This window comes from Phalacrocorax carbo, unplaced genomic scaffold, assembly GCF_963921805.1.
Source record: "Phalacrocorax carbo unplaced genomic scaffold, bPhaCar2.1 SCAFFOLD_56, whole genome shotgun sequence".
NCBI classification, from domain to species: Eukaryota; Metazoa; Chordata; class Aves; order Suliformes; family Phalacrocoracidae; genus Phalacrocorax; species Phalacrocorax carbo.
The window spans coordinates 104964-110832 of record NW_026990375.1 but is presented as its reverse complement, the minus strand read 5'-3'; the positions used below and the strand labels follow the sequence as shown (position 1 = coordinate 110832).

Genomic DNA, 5869 nt, shown 5'->3' with positions numbered 1-5869 from the left:
AGCGTCAGCGGGCTGCGAGTGTAGCGAGGGAGGAGGTGAGCGGGGGCTGGGTGGGGGGCCGCTGCGTGCCGGGTCAAGCCCCGAGGAGGGCTGCGGCGGGGCAGCGGCGGGTCGGAGCGGGCGGTGGGGAGAGCGAGGCTGTGCTGAGGGCTCGGTGGGGCTTCCGGGTGCATCGGCGGGAGGGACGGTGCCCCGCAGGGTGAGAGAGCGGGGAGGGCGGGCTCGCGGCGTGGCGGGAGCTGTGGTGGTGCGTCTGCCGGCTGGGCGGGCGGCCATGTTGTGGCGCAGAGCGTGCCGGGAGCTGTAGTCCTTGTGGCGCGCGGCTGCCGGGCGGCCATGTTGTGGCGCAGAGCATGCCGGGAGCTGTAGTCCTTGCGGCGGGGGGCTGCCGGGCGGCCGTGTTGTGGCGCAGAGCATGCCGGGAGCTGTAGTCCTGGCGCAGTGGCTGCCGGCCCTGTCACGTGGCTCGCCGGGGCGCGGCGGGAGGCGCGGTGTTCCGGCGCTCGGGTGCCGGGCGGCCGTGCCGCGTACGGTAGGCGCGGTGTATTTTTGGGGTTGGATTCGTGTTGATTTCTGGGGGCTTCCAGGTGCGGCCGCTCCCCGAGAAGCGGTGAGTTCCCCGGGAGCTGACAGAAGGGAAGAGGGAAAGGAGGAGGACCTTTTCCCCCTGCCCAGGGCGCAGATGATGGCCGCCGCCTCCCCGGCTCACCGGAGCTCCCGCTCAGCCTCCCCTGGCCCCCCCCTTGCCCCGTGCGCCTGCCCCCAGCCCCGGCACCTCCCCTGAAGCGTGCTGCGTAGCCCTTGGCCGCCCCCAGGCCCTGTCGTGAAGGCAGCGAGCCGGCCCTCGAGCGCACTGGATTCCCCCTCGGCGCAGGGGCCCTTAGCAGTAGCGCGGGGAAGGGGCGGTGTGTCCAGAAGCCCCTGCGCAAGGAGGGGCTTTGGCCAGGGTCGATCGACGGTAATGACGGTCGCTGTTTCTTCTTTCCCTCTCCCAGAGACCGTGCTGAGGACGTGGTTGTCTGTCCTTCCCCCGGGGATGCCGTTGACTGCAGCCGTCTCAGGCTTGCGTGGCTTCTCTCTGCCCGGCGTTGCCATCCTCGCAGCGCGGGGGCGAAAAGGGACACACAGAGCCCTTCCCGGCTGTGGACAGGAGCTGCCTCGGCTGAAGCTGGAGACGCCAACGAAAGGTAAAGCAGAAGAAACTGAAGGCGCTCTGGCTGCCAGCTGCCTTCCTGCCGCAGGCAAGAGAGAGCCTGTCCCTGCAGGTGAGGGAGGGAGGATCCCCCTTCGTAGCCCGCAGCGGGCCAGGCCACCAACGTGCACCGCAGGGTCTGTACGCGTAACCGGGAGTTGGGTACGGGCGTGTAGTGCACGAGCGAGCTAGGCTACGTGCCTAGGAAGCCTCATCTCGTAAGAGCAGTAAGACACCCATGTATCCTCTTTAGGTGGAGGACGGCCTAGAGTCTGGAGCTGCAGAAGAGGCAGGGCGGAGAGGAGGGGAAAGAAGCATCTGAACGGCTAAATTGTGCCAGCAGCGCTGAGAGCGAGAGTCGCGGTGAGTCCTGGGCCACTGGGGCCCCGTTGCCTCTCTTGTGCGTCCTGGGCCCTCCCTGTCTCTCCCCCCTGGCCCCCTCTCTTTCCTTACCTGCTGCAAAATTTTTTTTTTTTTTTTTTTGGCGCCCCCCCGCCCCTTCTTTCTCCATCTCGCTCTGAGTGGCTCCCTGCCTCCCCGTCTTTTCAGGCCTCCCTCTCTCTGTCCTGTAGCCTGTGGCTACTTGTTCTTTCTCCGCCTCTCTCTGCCTGGCTCTGGCTCCGTTTTTATTTTTTTATTCCTCCTGCTCTGTCCTGTAGCCTGTCGGTATTGTGTCTTTCTCTGGCCCTCTTGGTCTGACTCCGTGTGTTACCGAAAAACGCGGTAAAATCGGAAACAACTCCTCAACGCCGATTTAGTATTAAAGAGCAGGCGTTCTTTATTCACGGCGCCAGATGCACGGGGGATCGCTTCTCCTGGCGTGCGTACCTCACACACCTTTCCCGTAGAATTTGTAGATCAAAATTTTACGTATTCATACATATTCATTATCGTCCTGTCTACTGATCGGTACAAACTGGCTCGTTCCGTATGTAAATCACTGCGCAGGCTCGGTGGTGGTCCGTGAGTCGGTGGTCGCGATCTCCCCCTGCCAGAATTGCCTTTTACCTTCTTGGCTCTTAATCTTGGCAGTCTTGGCTAGTTTTCTCAGTGCGCTACACGAAACCGCGTTTTGTCATCCTTTTCTGACAGAAGCACGTTGTCTGTTGTTCTGCTGACATTAACGATCGCCTAGGGACTAAAATGCAGATCGACAGATGCGCTGATTCGTACGCTCCGTGTTCCCGTAATGGAACACCGTCTCTGGTTGGTTGATTTCATCGCTTTGGTTACACCTGTTCCTGTTGTTCAGTTTCTTCTTTTTTGGCTTTGTGTGATTCTCTCTGTGATTCTGTTTTTCTCTGCCTCGCTTTTCCCAGCTCCCCGTCCCTCACTTTGAATACCCGTTATCCTTCACCAGCTCACTCTCCCTTGGTTGCCATCCCCGTTTCTGAGTTCCTCCTGCTTTGCCACGTAGCCCGTGACTTTTTTCTTAATCTCTCTCTGTCTGCCTCAACGCTCCCGCCGCGCTTTTTAGTTCGTCTGCTCTGCTCTGTACCCTGCTACTGTTACTTGCCTGCCTGAGTTCTTCTCTGTCCAGCTCCCTTTCCCTATTCTTGAATTCCTGTTCTTCCTGCACCCGCCGCTGTTCCCTGTGATCTCTGTCTCTCTCTGTCCAGCTCCCTGTCCCTAGGTTTTAATTCCTGCCTCTGCCCACCGTAGCCCGTCTAGATTTTTCTCTCGGCCTCTCTCTCTGTCCAGCTCCCCCTCTCTGTGTTCTAATTCCACGTTCTCTGTCACGTAGACCCGTGCTATTTGTTTGTCCTCATCTCTCTCTGTCCAGCTCCTTGCTGCTATGTTTTATTTCTTCCCTCTCTGTCTGTCTTTGTAGCCCATTGCCGTTGTGTGTTTTTTTTTTTTTTTTTTCCTACTTGTTTCTTCATGTGTCTCTGTCTGCCTCCCAGTGCCTGATCTTTAATTCCTCCTTCCCTGTAGGCCGCTGTTCCTTTTTTCCATTCTACATTGTGTTCTCTTTGGTCTCCTGTTCTTATTCATCGATTCCCTCCTCGCCGCCCTGTGGCCTGTCCCCATTTTATTGTTGCGCCTCTCTCCCTCTCTCTGGCTTCTTGCCCCTGTTTTGAAAATTCCTCCCTCTCTTCTCTCTTCCCTGTTGGCCGTGTGATCTTCAGCCTTTCTCCATCTCTTTCTGCCCAGCTCTCTGTGTCTATTCATTAATTCTTCCCTCTCTGCCCTGTAGCCTGTAGCTTTTGTCCTTTCTCCATCTTGCTGTCTCTGGCTTCCCCGTGACCCTGTTTTAGAATTGTTTCTCTCTCCTTTCTGTACGCATTGCGATTCCTTTTGCTCCCCATCTCCCTTTGTTTTGGGTGTTTTTTTTGTTGTTGTTTCTCTGGCTCCCTGTCCCTAATTCTTAATTCTCTGCCTTCTCGTGCTCTGTACCACGTAGCCCCATGGTTTGTTTTGTGGTGTTCCCTCCCCGGCCCCTTCCCTCCGTTGTTGGCTGTCTCGGCTCCCTGTCCCCGTGGCTTCATTCTTCCCTTTCTGCCCTGTTCTTGTCGCTTGTCTTGTCTGTCTCCATCGCGCTCGGTCCAGCTTCCTGCCCCTATTCTTCTTTCCTCCCTCGCTGTCGTGCTGCCTGCCCCAGGTTCTTTGTGCGTCTCCAGCCTGCTCCTCTTCCTTCTTTGTTGGTCTGTGTCCTGCTCTTCCCCCCTCTTTCTGCTGCCTCTCTTCCCCTCTCTCTGCTGCTTGTATCTCCACCTCCGTCAGGCTCCCTGTCCTTCTCTGGCCGTCCTGTTCCCTGCCTCGTGCCTTCTCACTACACGCACACACGCCCCCCCGCCCCCGTCCAGCCGGCTGCCGCTCTTCTCTTCTCTCTTCCTACTGTCCTGTGCCCTGCTCCTCACCTTTGGTGGCCTCCCCCTCTGCCCAGCAGCCCGTCGCTCCAGGAGCCAGGCGACGGACGGTCCCTTCCCTGCCAAACGCGGACAAGCGCGTGCCGTGGTTTAGCCCCAGCTGGCAACTCTGCACCAGGGAGCTGCTTGCTCGCTCCACCCTCAGTGGGCTGGGGGAGAGAGCTGGAAGGGTAAAAGTGAGAAAAATCATGGGCTGAGATCAAGACTGTTTAATAGGTAAAGCAAAAGCTGTGCGTGGAAGCAAAGCAAGGAATGAATTCACTCCTCCTTTTCGGCGGGCAGGTGTTGAGCCACCTCTGGGAAAGCAGGGCTCTGTCATGTGTCATGGTTACTTAGGGAGAGAAATGCCGTAGCCCCCCCCCCCCCCCAAGGACTCCCCCTTCTTCCCCCAGCTGCGTGTGCTGAGCATGATGTCAAATGGTATGGAATATCCCTTTGGTCAGTTAGCTGAGAAAGCTTTCCCAGCTGTCCCAGCCTACTTGCTGGTGGGGCACTGAGAGAACCAGAAGAGGCCCTGACTGTGGAAGCAGTGCTCAGCAAGAACCAAAACATCTCTACATTATTAACGGTGTTTTGAGCATAAATCCAAAACGTATCCCTTCCTAGCTACTGTGGAGAAAATGAGCACTATCCCAGCCACCACCAGCTCCGTGCGGCTGCGGCAACGGCGGCCGAGGTGGCCTTGGGGCAGGGGGAGCGTTGGGGACCCTGAGCCACGAATCGCTCCTGGGACTTGTTACGTGCGCGCCTGCACCAACAGCTGCCCTCTCCTTTGGCCTGAGGGCTGCGTTTGCGCTCCCTTGGCGTGGGGCAAGGGGCTGTGATGGAGCCCGGGGGAGGAGGTGGTGCACTGTGGGGGTGAGGGGAGGGGGCCCCCCGTTGCTGCTGCGCCTCAGCTGTGGGCGGGGTCTGGCTGGAGGAGCCCCAGGTGCGGGCAGTGGGGCTGGCGGTGCCGGCTCCTCCCTGGAAAAGGGGTGGTGCCCTGCTCCGGGGGGCCAGTGTGAGCCGAGGGCGGAGCGGAGCGGAGCGGAGCTGTGGCCGAGCGTCAGCGGGCTGCGAGTGTAGCGAGGGAGGAGGTGAGCGGGGGCTGGGTGGGGGGCCGCTGCGTGCCGGGTCAAGCCCCGAGGAGGGCTGCGGCGGGGCAGCGGCGGGTCGGAGCGGGCGGTGGGGAGAGCGAGGCTGTGCTGAGGGCTCGGTGGGGCTTCCGGGTGCATCGGCGGGAGGGACGGTGCCCCGCAGGGTGAGAGAGCGGGGAGGGCGGGCTCGCGGCGTGGCGGGAGCTGTGGTGGTGCGTGTGGCGGCTGGGCGGGCGGCCGTGTTGTGGCGCAGAGCGTGCCGGGAGCTGTAGTCCTTGTGGCGGGGGGCTGCCGGGCGGCCATGTTGTGGCGCAGAGCATGCCGGGAGCTGTAGTCCTTGTGGCGGGGGGCTGCCGGGCGGCCGTGTTGTGGCGCAGAGCGTGCCGGGAGCTGTAGTCCTTGCGGCGGGGGGCTGCCGGGCGGCCGTGTTGTGGCGCAGAGCATGGCGGGAGCTGTAGTCCTTGCGGCGGGGGGCTGCCGGGCGGCCGTGTTGTGGCGCAGAGCATGGCGGGAGCTGTAGTCCTTGCGGCGGGGGGCTGCCGGGCGGCCGCGTTGTGGCGCAGAGCATGGCGGGAGCTGTAGTCCTTGCGGCGGGGGGCTGCCGGGCGGCCGCGTTGTGGCGCAGAGCATGCCGGGAGCTGTAGTCCTTGCGGCGGGGGGCTGCCGGGCGGCCGCGTTGTGGCGCAGAGCATGCCGGGAGCTGTAGTCCTTGCGGCGGGGGGCTGCCGGGC

General features: G+C 61.2%; 1 long non-coding RNA gene across 1 annotated transcript; it reads left to right on the top strand.

Moving 5' to 3' along the window:
- Positions 1 to 485: 485 nt before the first annotated feature.
- Positions 486 to 1518, top strand: LOC135311063 (uncharacterized). Its single transcript, XR_010370949.1, has 3 exons — positions 486 to 610; positions 996 to 1187; positions 1446 to 1518. It is a non-coding gene; the product is annotated as an uncharacterized LOC135311063 (long non-coding RNA).
- Positions 1519 to 5869: the final 4351 nt, after the last annotated feature.